Source organism: Schistocerca piceifrons, chromosome 2 (genome assembly GCF_021461385.2).
Source record: "Schistocerca piceifrons isolate TAMUIC-IGC-003096 chromosome 2, iqSchPice1.1, whole genome shotgun sequence".
NCBI classification, from domain to species: domain Eukaryota; kingdom Metazoa; phylum Arthropoda; class Insecta; order Orthoptera; family Acrididae; genus Schistocerca; species Schistocerca piceifrons.
The window spans coordinates 940,905,935-940,921,849 of NC_060139.1; the positions used below are offsets into that span (position 1 = coordinate 940,905,935).

Here is a 15,915-nt window from a genome sequence, read left to right on the forward strand (position 1 = left end):
CTTCTGCTCACAGTACGCTGCGTCAATCAGACAGCTTGAAACACACAAAGAATACACCGCACCTGGTCAGAGGAACTTTCGTTCGTTAGCGCCATCTACCGTGGCAACGACGCATTTCCGGACACATGTTCGTAGGAACTTTCTTCCTTCATTTCCAATTAGGAATCAATCCCTGCGGCTCGTCGGTTTTGTTAATGCTCACCCTGTATACATAAACGATTTCACGGATAAGGTGAACAGGAAACTGCAGCTGTTTGCTGATGATGTATGTAGAGTACAGAAAAGTGTCGACGTTCCATGACTGGAGGAGTCTTCAAGATGACTTAAACAGAATTTCTATTTCATTTCACGTATGACAGCTTGTTCAGAATGTAGAAAACTTCCAGTTAATGCACATGGGTAGAAAAAGGGCCCTGTAATGTTTGAATACAGTATTAGTGCTGCCAGGCACAGTCACATCGATTGAGTATCTAGACTGTGATCGGGGCATTCGTAGCTTTGGTTGTACACTTTATAGCAAGAACTACGCAAAGAGCAGTATCTTGGACCAATTTTAGTAAGTCAATAGAGGTTGCGTGGTTTATAGCCATATCACCAGCGTACAGAAATTAAAACATGGTGAACAATATGGCAAAGGCTATAGAAGCTTCATAGCTAAAACCGTAATGCCAGAGAACAGTTGGGTGACAGAAAACATTCTATGCCATGTGGCAAGGATCTGTCAGGAAGGTAGCACAACACAGAGCCGCCCAGGGAGCCACAGCAACCACCGTCCGCACTCAGCCTGGTTCAGGATACAACAGCTGTTTGAGGTGTTCTTGCTTTTAAATGTCTAAGCGCCAGGTTGCTGAGGGGTATGAAATGGAACGAGCACGTACGGTCGGTAGCAAGGAAGGCGAATGGTCAATTTCGGTCTATACAAAGAATTCTAGGAAAATGTGACTCATCTATAAAGGAGACCGTGTATAGAACACCAATGCGAGCCGTTATTCGGTACTGCTAGAATGTTTGGGATCACCACCAGGCGGCTTAAAGGAAAACAGCGGAGAAATTCAGAGACATGCTGCTAGATTTGTTACCGGTTGGTTCGATCAGCATGCAAGTATCACGGAGATGCTCCATGAACTCCCACCCAAACGACATATATGTATTGCTATATTTTATAATAATTGTACAATATCTGCTTACCTATAACTCGAACAAGTAAGTATATTATGTATGCTTCCATAATTTTTCTTATAGTGACTGTATCAAACAGTTGTATTTGTCGTAGCGAAACATCTCTTCACCCCTGTGCGTTGTAGATATTTGCCAACGCATGCAATTCACTAAGACAGCCAGAATCCAAGCTTTGTCGATTAGGGGGATACGAACTAACCGCGAAGTTGCAAACCCAATGACGTTAAGGGGACAGCCCGACGCGACTGCAGCGTCACCGCTGTGCGAGGCGCGATAAGTTGGCCTGTGGCCACAAGCAAGTGAAAGCCAAGTCCGCCGCTGTGGAGGCGTTCACTCGTCCGCCGTGATAGTCTAGTGGTTAGGACATTGCGTTGTGGCCGCAAGAACCCAGGTTCGAATCCTGGTCACGGCAAACGGGTACTTTTTACCGGCAATGCTGAGGAATCTGCATGGATCTATTGAAACAATATGAGTGTTTGAATCGATAACGATTTCATTTGTCATACACAGACAGTTAAAAGTATATATTTTATGAACTGCCTGTTTCTCTGGTTTTTATTTACCTATACGTTTTTCAGAGCGAAAGCTCGTTATTCAGAGTCTACAAGTTTCTACTGACACATTTAACTTCGACTTGGTGTAGCAGTCGCACGTGAATTTTGTGGAAACCTGATCACTGTCAATCAATGATGAAAAGGTAGGAAAGTTATGGTTTAAAACACCGTCGACAACGAGGTCATCAGATACGGAGCACAGGCATGCGCTGGTGAAGGACAGGGAAAGAAATCGTCAGTGTCGTTTCGAAAGAACCATCGCAGCATTTATGTAAGCAATTTTTGGCAATCACGGAGACCTGTATTTAGACGCTTCGTTGGGAATTTGAATCCGAGCTCACTGTGAGTTCATGTGAAATTCCTCTATATTATTTGACCCTTGTCACGTACGTTGCGCCACAAGAAACTAATCTTGAAGACGGACATACCAAATTGAGTGTTTGGAGAACTTTCTGAAGACGAACGTACAAATATATTTTTGTAGGCATTTCTGTCATTTGTGCTTACAATATCGTGCTTTATGAACTTGTAGAACACTCAGGTAACGGTTTTTCATACATACACGCATTTCATTTTCTGTGGCTGCTACCTAAAACAGCGCACCGGCACACGTTACAGATCCCTAGTGCTCTCTGTTTCGGAAATGTGCGACAACATATTTGACTTTGTTAAGCAGGTGAAGAAACGGCTGCCTAATGGAACTTCGGCCGGAAGAGAACAGCGAATATGCAAAAATTTTGTTGAAATGACCTTTTAGAGTGTCCAGAAAAATCACTGACAACTTTTAGGGACAAGTTCGTTACACCACAAACAACAAAAATTCCTAGCAGAAATGGGCTCTAAAATGCATACCTTAAAGGAGATGAACATTTCCTCAGTAGAAGAGATGTTTTTAACACTAGGGAATATGAACAAGGGCTCACAGCTCTTCAGGTCCGCGTTTCAGACCCCATATTTATTGAACATTTTTTCTTGGTTTGGTCTCTCTTACCAAACTGTGGAAAGCAAAGTCCTTGCAGTAGAAGAGGTCTGTTTTATGGTATGACCAATTGCTCATAGCTCACAACAACGGCCTTTGCGCAGTGGTAACACCGGTTCCCGTCAGATAACGGAAGTTAAGCGCTCTCGGGCTTGGCTAGCACTTCGATGAGTGACCAACCCGGGCCTGCAGAGCGCTGTTGGCAGTCGGGGTGTAGTCAGCCTTTGTGAGGCTAATTCAGGAGCTACTTGACTGAGAAGTAGCGGCTCCAGTCACAAAAACTGACAAGGGGCGGGAGAGCGATGCGCTACTGCATTCACCTGCGTATTGACATCCAATGAGGATGACATGGCAGTCAATATACAGGGTGTAAAGTTCAAGTTGACAAACCAGAATAACTCGAAAAATAAGCTTCACACGAAAAAAATGTATAGAATCCAATGCTGCTGCTACGGTCGCACGTTCGAGTCCTGCCTCGGGCACGGATGTGTGTGATGTCTTTAGGTTAGGTTTGAGTAATTCTAAGTCTAGGGGACTGATGAACTCAGATGTTAAGTCCCATAGTGCTTAGAGCGATCTGAACCCTTTTTTTGTAGAATCCAGTGTTGATTATTTTCGAGGGGGACATCTGCTGATGCTAGAATTAGCTCGCCACCCCAGCCCCCTGGGGGTGGGGTGGGAGGCTACTTTAAAGTTTCAGATGGGAACCCCCATTTTTATTGCAGAATCAGATTCTTAATAAAAAAAAACTACGTACGTTTTGTCTTAAACATTTTTTTAATCTTGGTAGTTGGCGCTGTAATTCATGAAAATTCGTGTTCTCATTTTTGCGTGGAAAATGGTTACGTGTAGATAAAAAATACTTATTTGCTTCGTAAATTTTGATTCGCTAAAACTAAAAATCTCTTTCTCCCCCCATAGGGTGGGGTTTGAGAGAGGGTAATTAGAGGTTTACAAATGTTAACCTAAATAAAGGGAGAGTTTTAGTTTTAGCGAATCAAAATTTACGAAGTAAGTATTTTTTATTTATCCGTAACCATTTTCCACGCAAAAATTAGAACATGGATTTTCTATAATTACAGTGACAATTACCAAGAATCAAAACAAATCTTTAAGACAAAGAAAGGTACTTAGTTTTTTATGTAGAATCTGATTCTGCAGTAAAAAACGGAGGTTCCCATTTGAAATTTTAAAGTTGCCTCCCGCCCCACCCCAAGGGGCTCGGGTGGTGGGCTAATTTTAGCACCAGCAGATGTCCCCCTCGAAAATAATCAACTTTGGATGATACACCTTTTTTCGTGTAAAGCATATTTTACCAGTTATTCTGGTTTGTCAATTTAAAATTTACACTCTGTACACAGGGTGATTCACGAAGATATGCAAATATGTTATTCTGTAAGTAAAACTAAAGAATAAAGTTCAGATAAACATAGGTCCTCAAATGTTTAGTTACGGAGTCACGCCTAGCAAAAGATTTTGCATGAAATTTAGCAACTTCGCTAATACGAAGCCATTGCAAAAATGTACGAGGTTACAGGAAAGCACGATTTCCATTTATTTTGTTGTTATTGGTCTGGTTAATCTAATAAAGCATGTCCCAGCCGTGTATCTGCAGTAGTTTTCCAGAAGATCCAGAGAAGGATAGATTAATATATAAGAAAATCTGTATAGTTTCCATTAAGAATGTAGAAACGTTTATGTCATTGTTGGCAACAGTTAGTAAGTTGTCTAGTCGTTTCCTAACCTTGAAACGAGTTAGTTTTCTGTATTGTTCAGTGAAAGAGCATAATAACAACAGTGTATTTAAGTGAAACCACGTAGCAACAGTTGTAGTTTGTAGATTATTTTTAAAATAGTGATTCCTTTCAAATTTACAACAGAGGAAGACGCCGATACGGTGTTTTCCACACGTGGAGCTAAATGCATTGAACTCGATGGAGACATTTTTGAACATTTATTGTGAATGTATTGCGAAATTATATGTACACTGTACAACATCCTTAATACTGAGCTTTTTTTTCGGTTTAATTTGAATTCACGTGTGCTATGGTATTAATAAAAGCAGATTATCTGACACATTCACACAGTTTCAGTTAACGTTATCATCATCATTTCTCCAAAATTAAATTCTCTACAACTTCTGCTGAAAACTTTGTGCAGTTGTCTGGAATTTAAAAAACAAAATTGGCCAAGTAGTTAACAAATTAAATATTTTACGAAATTACTTCTTTGCTTCTCTGGGTTTTCTGGAAATCTGCTGTAGATGCACGTCTGGGACATGTTTTATTAGATTCGCCTGATCGACAGCAACAAAATAAATGGAATTCGTGGTTTCCTTTAACCTCGTATAGTTTTGCGATGGCTTCATGTTAGCGAAGTAGCTAAATTTCAGGCAAAACCTATTATTAGCCGTAACTCCGTAACTAAACATTTGGGGACCTATGTTTATCTGAACTTTTTTCTTTAGTTTTACTTGTAGAATAAAATGTTAAAATATTTGCATAGCTTCGTGAATCACCCTGCATATACAGGGTGTTCCATTTATCTTGACCACCCTAAATAACTGTCTGTCCAGATACAAACTACAAAATGTTTCAAACAAATGTTCTTTAGCCGTCAGGGGGACATCAATCAGCACGATTGCCTTCGTTTTAGGTTTTTTTTATATAGATATGAACAGCGGTATGACTTTTTTTCAATGGCACCATGCATTTTTTATTCGGTAATTTATTTCCTCTCCTAAAGACCTATTCAAAAATGTATCACAGTGTGCCATTCACTGAAGCACAACGTTATTAATTACATAACACAATATTGATTTGAGCCCGGGATCACAAACTCGTCCACTTGCTGGAGGTGTCAGAAAACAAATGAAAACCAAGTAAAAACACAACACAAAATCGACTTTGACTTTCCTGTCCCATTGGCCAGGAGTAGAACATTCAAAGGTGCTCAAAGTGGTGACCCTGGACACCGATACACTGGTGCACTCATTGAATGAAAGAATTATGTACTGCTGCCAGTGTTGCCTGCTGAAGAGAATTACAAGCAACGTTCCTGCATGTCCTCTGGAGTTTTTGGAATATCGCGATAGACAACGTCTTTAATGCATCCCCAAGGGAAAAGGTCCAGAGGATTTAAATCAGACCTAGCAGGCGAAGTAACTGTTCCTCCTCGACCAATCCATCTGGCAGGATACCTTCGGTTGAGAAAACGACGTGCACGCAGGGCATTATATGCTGGACATCCATAGTGTTGATACCACATAAGAATTCTGGTTCTTAGGGACAATTCATCTAGAAGAGGAGGAAGAATTCGTCTGAGGAAGTTGGCATACGCTGTGCCGTTTAGACTGCCACTGGTGAAAGTTAATTGTAGTACGAAGCATCCCACACCAGATGTTAACTGCCCTTTGACACTGATGTTCCGCCTGTCTAAGCCATCGTGGGTTGTCGCTGGACCAATAATGCATGTTCCTTGTATTTACCTGTTCTTTGTTTGAGAAGGAACAGTCATCGGTAAGTAGAACATTGGAGAAGACGTTCGGGTTGGCGAGGATTTGCTGCTGTGCCTACTGACATAACTCTACACGACACTGGAAATCTTTCCCATGCAATTCTTGATGTAGGTGTACATGGTAAGGATGGAACCGGTTACATGTAAGAATACGAAGTACACTGATTTTAGAAATGCCAATCTCGTGTTGAAGCTGTCGTGTGCTCACATGTAGATACGTAGCAACGGGAGCGAGAACAGTAACTTCGGCAGCTTCGTCTGTGCGAGTGCTACGACGATTGCGTTGTCGTAGGTTAAAACTTCCAGTTTCCTAGAGCGTCGCAACAAGACGAGAAAACATCCGTCGGGAAGGTGGGTTCTTGTGAGGATATCGTTCTCTGTACAGTTCCGCTGCCTGCTTATCATTTCGCCTACCTTCAACAACAACAACAACAACAACAAACGTTATGTCGATGCAGTTTGTAGGAAGGATAGCCTTTACTGTACGCCTACTCTACACAACAGTATTTAAATGACAAAAATACAGTACTAGATGTACCTGTACATAAAAAACAGTATTGGAACTACTGTTCTGCTAAGGTACATTCCCCATAGAAGAGTAGCATTTGCACCTTCTCTTCGTTGGTGTACATTCTACACACACAACACTTCAACTAACGGTGGTTAACGGAATGACGGGTGTGCATTCTACTTACGTTTACATTTGTCCTCTGTCAACGTCAGCACGTGGATGTGTTCCATTACCCCGAGTACCTGCACTAAGCGCTCGAAGCGTCAACGTAAGTGTTGTGTTATGTAATCAATAACGATGTGTTTCAGTGAATGGCACACTGTGATACATTTTTGAATAGGTAGGAGAGGAAATGAATTACCGAATAAGAAATACAGGGTACCATTTAAAAAAGTTATACCGCTGTTCATATCTTTGTAAAAATACAAAGCTACAACGAAGGCAATCATGCCGATTGATGTCCCCCTGACGGCTAAAGAACATTTGCTTGAAACATTTTGTAATTTGCATCTGGACAAACAGCTATTTAGGGTGATCAAGATAAATGGAACACCCTTTATATTGCCGTAATGAAGAGGAAACCTGATTAACTGGAATAAACACAAGAAGCATCTGATTTCCTGAAACTAACGCGTCCAGTGGCGGGTTCAACGTGCTACGCCTATTCCACTAACACTTCACGTACATGTTGCACTCGTTTTACATGTTTGAATATACTCACACAAATAGAAGAGTATACGGAGAAACAAAGACAACAAAAAATCTAATATTATGCGTATGCCTCAAGAGATTTCTAGGAAATAAATTATGTTCAGAGAGAAAGTACGTCTCTAAACTGAACCAGTTCTCGTATTTAACCATTACTATGAAAAAATTTTAACTGCGCAATGAATTTACACAAGCGAAAAGTTGTTTCCAGTTAATAAAGGTGGTTTAAAGCACCGTGAAGCAAACAATATGTGAATGAGGATACGGCAATGAAAAGGCTCACAACTGCAGAAAAAGATTCGTAGATTTATCATTAAAATTTCTATTCAAACGGTTTACGTTAAAGCTGCAGAGTGTTTGGTATCGTTTTCAGGCGTCGACATCACATTTCCTGCCACATTTGCATAACAAACCGCATAAAAATGACACAATCTGGAGAGACCTTCAATGTGGTGTGTCATTGGTACTGCGTATTTTCGCAATACACGAGTACGAGTACAAATACGAAAACCACCAAATACGACATGTGAGCATTGCGAACACTTAAGTGAACATGGCAGCTGCTCAGTTCACTCCTGTCATCGAATCACAGCAGAGAACACTGTGTTGTCACACCTCAAGCAAAGGGTGATTACGTACTCCTACATACTGGGTAAATATTAAGAATGATAATTATTCAAAACTGACAATGAATACTGTATGACGCGGTCTCATGCCCTCACCTCTGTGACACTGAGCCAAGTAAACTGTAATTGCAATTCATCTCGCATTGACGCACTAAAAATTACGAGCTAAATCTATTAAATGTAGTAAACAAAACAAAAGATTAAGTTTATTCATTGCTGATACTCTTATTTCGTTCGGCAACTCAATTGTAACGGTCAGAAAATTTCTGTTCCCTGTGTACGTTCACGGGTTATTAGAAGGTCGAGAGATTTGTCTGAAATTTCGGCTTATCTAATGTGTTGACTGGTCTTCTCTCAGGCGTGAAGTGCGTATAAAGTGGACGATTAACAATTCAGAACAGTTAATGTAGAGAAAGAGTCATCTTTGAAATAGACGAGGCGAAATATGGGAAACGGAAACACGGAACAGGCCATAAAATCATCGTGCGATGGGTGTTCGTTGGAATTCGACGAGGATAAAGGTCTTCGTTCTGCATTTGGAAGATTTTTTAGGAACATTCAAGGAAAAATTAATGCGTGGGACGACTATCATAAGCGACTGCTGGAAGTTATATGACATTATAGGTACTGAAGGTTTCCAACGGTTAAGAGTGAGGCATTGCATGAACTTCGTGTGTCCGATAAGTCGTTTCGTTCACTCACAGAACGTGAAGAGGGTATGGCAGGACGTTATCTCACGATCTGGCAAAAAGAGCGATTATTTTGTGGGTTGTATAGCTGAGTACACGTTCCAGAGAGTATACTGTACAATAGAATTATTTCATTTTTTCTTGAGGCGGGTGAACTTTATCCACCTGGCGAAACTGCGATGGAATAGTTCTTTCTAGAGCTCTACAGTCGAGACTGGTGGCTACAGTACTGTGCTTACAGTTTATTTGTACCACTTTTGGTGAAAAGTTTCGGGAAACAAAGTCCCTTTACTTCCCTTACCATTCAAGCTATGTGAAGGCATGGCTTTACTTCATACTCTGTTGTTTGCATGTTAATCTGAGACGCTTATAATTCCTATTATATTCGTGCTGATTGCATGATGTTTTTCGTCTTCTCAGTTCTGCACTTACCTATATGTATTTCGCATGTATTCAGTCCGCGGTGTTTGTGTGCTCACGCGATGCATTAATGATATTAATGATATTTTCTTGAGGTCACGTGTCCTGTGCTGTCATTGGCAGCCAGAAGCACCCCGACCTGCCCCCTTGTTGGTTTAAGTGTTTGCGAAGCTAACGTGCCGTGTTTTGTGGTATTACGAAAATATGCAGTTACAGTGACACACCATATTAAAGATTTCTTCAAGACGCGTCATATTTGGAATGTTTTGTTGTGTTAAGTGTCAGGAAATGTGCCGTTGGCGTTCTAGAATCGTACCTAGCGTTTAAACAATCAGTTATAGCTGTTTGGCGACAACGTCTTTTAGCCGCCAGAATGTTCAATGCAGATCACTAAAGAGAGTTAATCGACGTGTCATTGTTCCATGTCAGTACACAGTGGCAGAATCCAGTGACGACGAACGTACTCGATACTGTAAACGTAGTTATACTCTTCGAAGCAGACATGTCAGGACGCGATTGTAAATGGTTGTAGATTTCTGGTAGCTAAACTGTTCACCGTTACACCAAAAGTTGATTTCCATCGCTCAACACTTTGGTCTATCATACAATTAGTGCATGATCTGTGTATCACATCAGAAAGAAAAACAGTACACATAACAAGTCTTTTATTTCGCAGTCTGCATGTCATGTATTACAGATCAGTTATGGTGCGATTAGCGAATAATAAACAGCGCAGGAAATACATGTAAGATTATGATCCGCCCTTCGTTGCACAACGAAAACTAGTTTTCTGGAAAATGTCTCTTAGTTCACGTTGTGTAAGTGGAGTTGTGCTTAAACCTTAACTCACGAGCTGTGGTCTCTCAGACCGCGCGATAATTTCCGAACTCGCTCTCCAAGGCCAGTTGTGGTGGAATGTTTCTATACTCCCTCTACCCTCCTGAAATTGTCAAGCCGACAATGTTTTGTTGTCGATTGTGTTATCACCCTCTGTGTTTATTGTTAAAACGTGTTATTGATAGGTGTTGGAGTCTCCTAGACCACTCCTCGTCAACTACGTACCTGTTTTCTTCAGTACAGTACCGCATAGCTCAAAATGTGTTGGCATGAATGTGTCATTTTTAGCTTTCCCGAGTTTGATGAAATTGTTAGTTGGCCTATGGAGGAAGGTGTCAGTGATATAGATCAAGAAATAAACGAAAAAGACGACGATTTTACATTAGCCTGTGATCACAGTCCTGCTATCTAACAACAGTATCATTCAGAGGAAGAACTTCAGGAAAGCTGTGATGGGGATCTGTCTATTTCTTCAATGAAATACTTAAAGTGACTGTTAAAATCGAATGTGTTCTGAGTGGTGATAAGAAAAATGTAGTTCCCAGCAGTGAATGCCAATTTGACAGACTTTCTTTTTGTACCTATCGGGTGGAATTTTTATGCCCAAATTTAAACCCTGGAATTTAGTTTTATTTGGAAATACATTTGCTACAAAGATAGTATAACTTTTCACGACGTAAAATTCAGTACTCTAACAGTCGATTTATCTGTATTATTTAAAAGAACCACACAAAATTGTCTGCTTTTGTGTGATAAATAGTAAAATGCTGCAGGCTTTGTTTAGTGCAGTAAAGTAAACTAGAAGTATTTAAACAACACTTAAATAATTGTAAAAATAAATGTTATATAGTATAAATTAAAAATTTCGAACGATTTTTTCCTTAAATCTCGGTTTAAACATACGGATCCCAGAGACCCCACCTCGTGGTATGCGTTACAGACAACTCACCTCACGAGTTAAGGGTTAAATCAACTGTGGCTTGTAACAGCAACCAATACGAAAACACGTGTAAACATCAGATTCGTTGCACCGCAGGAAATAATTCAATTGAATAATGTATTTTAATTCACAGTCCATACATGACACATCAAATATTTGTTCAGGTGCAAGTAGTAATGGCAAGCAATATCCGAAACACGAAGAATAACAACCAGTGCACAAAACACATACGAATGCCTAAAACACAGTTCACAAGCACCGTATAACAGTTTTTTCAAAACGTCTTTTATACTGTACGTCTGCATTCCACGTGTAACTTCAGCGCAAACCTGTTAAATTGTAACCACATTACAATTCACATGTAAACGCTGAAATAGTTCGTTGCGCCGCGGGAAACAATTCACTTACAAACAGCGCTTTAATTTCACTGTTAGTTCGTAGTACTTCATGTAATAACTCAAGAAAGGTTTCCTAATGATGATGAACGCATAAACACACTGAAATATCTACCTCCCATTATGTGCTTCACATCTAAGTAATTGCACATCCCTTAGGTGCTTATACACTACTGGCCATTAAAATTGCTACACCAAGAAGAAATGCAGATGATAAACGGGTATTCATTGGACAAATGTATTATACTAGAACTGACATGTGATTACATTTTCACGCAATTTGGGTGCATAGATCCTGAGAAATCAGTACCCAGAATCTGGTCGTAATAACGGCCTTGATACTCCTGGGCATTGAGTCAAACAGAGCTTGGATGGCGTGTACAGGTACAGCTGCCCATGCAGCTTCAACACGATACCACAGTTCATCAAGATTAGTGATTGGCGTATTGTGACGAGCCAGTTGCTCCGCCACCATTGACCAGACGTTTTCAATTGGTCAGAGATCTGGAGAATCTGCTGGCCAGGGCAGCAGTCGAACATTTTCTGTATCCAGAAAAGCCCGTACAGGACCTGCAACATACGGTCGTGCATTATCCTGCTGAAATGTAGGGTTTCGTAGAGATCGAATGAAGGGTGCAGCCACGGGTCGTAACACATCTGAAGTGTAACGTCCACTGTTCAAAGTGTCGTCAATGCGAACAAGAGGTGACCGAGACGTGTAACCAATGTTTCCCCATACCATCACGCCGGGTGATACGCCAGTATGGCGATGACGAATACACGCATCCAGTGTGCGTCGCCAAACACGGATGCGACCATCACGATGCTGTAAACGGAACCTGGATTCATCCGAAAAAATGACGTTTTGCCATTCGTGCACCCAGGTTCGTCGTTGAGTACACCGTCGCAGGCACTCCTGTCTGTGATGCAGCGTCAAGGATAACCGCAACCATGGTCTCCGAGCTGATAATCCATGCTGCTGCAAACGTCGTCGCACTGTTCGTGCAGATGGTTGTTGTCTTGCAAACGTCCACATCTGTTGACTCAGGGATCGAGACGTGACTGCACGATCCGTTACAGCCATGCGGATAAGTTGCCTGTCGTCTCGACTGCTAGTGATACGACGCCGTTGGGATCCATCACGGCGTTCCGTATTACCCTTCTGAGCCCACTGATTCCATATTCTGCTATTAGTCATTGGACCTCGACCAACGCGAGCAGCAATGTCGCGATACGATAAACCGCAATCGCGATAGGCTACAATCCGGCCTTTATCAAAGACGGAAACGTGATGGTACGCATTTCTCCTCCTTACACGAGGCATCACAACAACATTTCACCAGGCAACGCATGTCAACTGCTGTTTGTCTATGACAAATCGGTTGGAAACTTACCTCATGTCAGCTCGTTGTAGGTGTCGCCACCGGCGCCAACCTTGCGTGAATACTCTGAAAAGCTAATCATTTGAATATCACAGCATCTTCTTCCTGTCGGTTAAATTTCGCGTCTGTGGCACGTCATCTACGTGGTGTAGCAATTTTAATGGCCAGTAGTGTATTTTACGCACCACGTCTCACTCACTCACAACAACGAGTCTTTACACCTTAATCCAGGCTGCTTTGTTACCGCTACATCGATGTATTACTTCCAAAGCTTGTGTCTCTTGCAAAGTATCACATAAATTACAGTCCTTTAGATTTTTCACACGAATATATAATATTACCCACTCGCTACAATTTGATCAAAAAAAGCATGGTGTCAAATGCGCGTGCACACAATAGCACAAAATCACCAACAATCATAGATGGGAGTTACAGAAAGTATACCGGATGAAACGCAACCTCCGATTTGAAAAGAAAAAGAAAATTAGGATTATATTGGTATATTCACATGCATTTGTTTGTCAGCATGGATACGGCTTCACTGGAATCCGATGTACGATTCTCTCTGATTTCGTAGTAGCTTTGTCATAGTGTTATTGGACCGTTGTGGGTCCACGCTGCAACTCACTGTCATGGCACCAACGTCCGCAAGGTAGTTTTCTGGAAATGAGGGTGGTCTACAAACCAGATCACTTACAAAGTGAAAATATCAAACCAGGAAAAAAGTTATTCTAACATTTTACATGTACAATAACTATCGCATAAAATGTTTCAAGTCTATGAAGGACGTGTAATTACAAAGGGGCGTTGATGACCTCGCAGTTTAGCGCCCTGAAACATTAAAAAACGAAAGAAAAACTGTGCATCATACCAGAAAAAAACACTGAAAACACCTTCTTCTTCTCGTCGTTACAGGTCAGCTAAGGAGCACTTTTAAGCCACCGAGTAAGCTTTATTTTCACTCCAATACTCATATGTTCTTACTTTTCTTCTCTACTATCTGCTGTCTCTATTTCCTCTTCATGTTTTATCTGTCTTCAAGTTATTGCTTCTTTATTTCAGTTTCTTCTATGTCTTGAGGCATTCTTGTAAGTCAAGTGGGTTTACCTTTTAATTTTTCAAAATGCTGTACGATTTTTGTTAGTCTTCTACGACACATTATTTGGATACTTTCCTAGAAACTATTTTGTCTGTAATTTTTCTACATATTTGTATATGTCTTCTTTACATTTTAACTTAAATGTTCTTCTCAGTATCATCCTCACAGTTATCCTTCTCTTTCTAACTGATTTTTTTTTTTCATTTTATTTAGTAGATCCTCTAATTAGAGTATCTGAATGTTGCGTACATTCTGATCAAGTTACTGTCATACATTGATGAATTGTAATTTTATAATGTTTTTTTATTATTGACATATTAGTTAAATGAAACGCGAAGTCCGTCATTTGTAATCTTCGTCTGATTACCTCTTTTACCTCTATCAGATTGAATGACTTTTTTCAGACACTTATAATCTGTCTGTTCTTCTGATTTTTCCATACCTGGTGCAGTTCTCTTGTTTGTCATTACCTCTGACTTTCGAAGGAGATTTGGAGGCCTTCTTTCGCTGCTGTTTGCTTAAGATTTTACATCTGGTTTTGTAATTGTCTTAACTATGTAGCAAAGTGACTATATAGCCTGCAAACGGGAAACATTAAGTTTGAATTTATCTCTTCCCTAGCCAATTTGTATTCCATATCCGTTGTTAGAATCTGTCAGTTCCTTCCTCCGTTCTCTGGTCACTTTCTGAAGAACGCAATTAAAAAAGACTGTAGATATCCATTATCGTATGAATTTTGCTTTAGATTTTGTACTTGCTAGTCCTTTAATTAGGCCCGGTGCGTCTGGAGATTAAATTGTAATATTACAGCAATAAAAGGAATTTAATTGATGAACGACTATTTATCTGCTTACAGTGTTTCAGTAGCCAATATTAAGCTGGGATGTAGGAATATACGACAATCGTCTACGTGACTGTTTCCTAGGTACCGCAACAAAATAGAGAAAACCCCTAACTTGTAGTGCAGTAGAAAGATTTGATCAGATGCGTACGTAATTGTTCTCAGGAAGCTTCTGGAGTATTACAAGCGTCTACTTGCACAAAAGAACTGAAAAATGTTTCCAGTAGACGGAGACGAATCTCCGTGTTGCAGCAACGGTTAGCTATATCCTGCAGCTATAAACGTCTCAGAAATGTCCGCTCGGATACAGGTCCGCATAACTTATTATGAGGTGGTACTCTGACTACATCTACATCTATGCTCTGTAAACCAATGTTAAGTGCATGACAGATAGCTCTTCCCACTGTAACGCGTGTTCGGGTATCTTCCCGTTCCATTCACGTATGGAGCACGGAAAGATTGAATGCTTAAAGACTCTGTACACACTGTAATCCTCCCCTCGCGATCCGCACGGAGGCGCGGCTATGGGGTTGTTCTACATTCCTACGCTTAAAGCTGGTTCTCGAACCATTACACGCAGACTTTCTCGGGATACTTTATATCTATGTTGAAGGATCTCGCAGTTCCGTTTCATCAGTATCTCCGTGACGCTGTCTCTTAGGTCAAATGAACCTGTTGTCATCCGTGCTGCCCTTCTCTGTATACGTTTAATGTCCCCTGTGGGTCCTATTTGGTAGGGATCCACAGTCCTGAGCAGTATTCTGCAAAAGGCCGCTCGAGTGTTTTGTTCCATGTTTAAACATTTCGCGTTAACCAACTACTGTGTTAAGCGTTCTTACCGAATATAGAAACCTGGCAGAAGTTAGCGTAGAGAACTTCATAAGTGATGTTGAAAGTGAGACGGTATGCATGGCGTTTTATAGGTCTGAAGGAAAGAATTTAAGGCTGTATTGTGAGACACAAGTACTACAGACTGGAAAGTATTTATTTACAGCCAAATCCACGTTCCGTTTGTTGACGTTAAGCAGAGAAACTCACTGGCGACTGACTGCATGTCACGTATTGGAAAGTAGCAACACAAGAAAGCGATAACACAGTCTGCCGTCCCCCGGCTTGCTGCTTCGGTGTCATCCTTTGCGCTCGAGACGCCATCTATCTGCGGGCAGAGTTGCCGTGCCAACTGGAGCGGAAAGCGCAGTTTTCTGCTGCCGAAGGAAAGAGTTTAGCAGAGTGAGCGTA

General features: G+C 40.9%; 1 non-coding gene across 1 annotated transcript; it reads left to right on the forward strand.

Annotated features, from left to right (window-relative positions):
- The first annotated feature begins 1,519 nt into the window (after nucleotides 1-1,519).
- On the forward strand, nucleotides 1,520-1,591 carry Trnah-gug. Its single transcript has one exon. It is a non-coding gene; the product is annotated as a tRNA-His (tRNA).
- The last annotated feature ends 14,324 nt before the right edge of the window (nucleotides 1,592-15,915 follow it).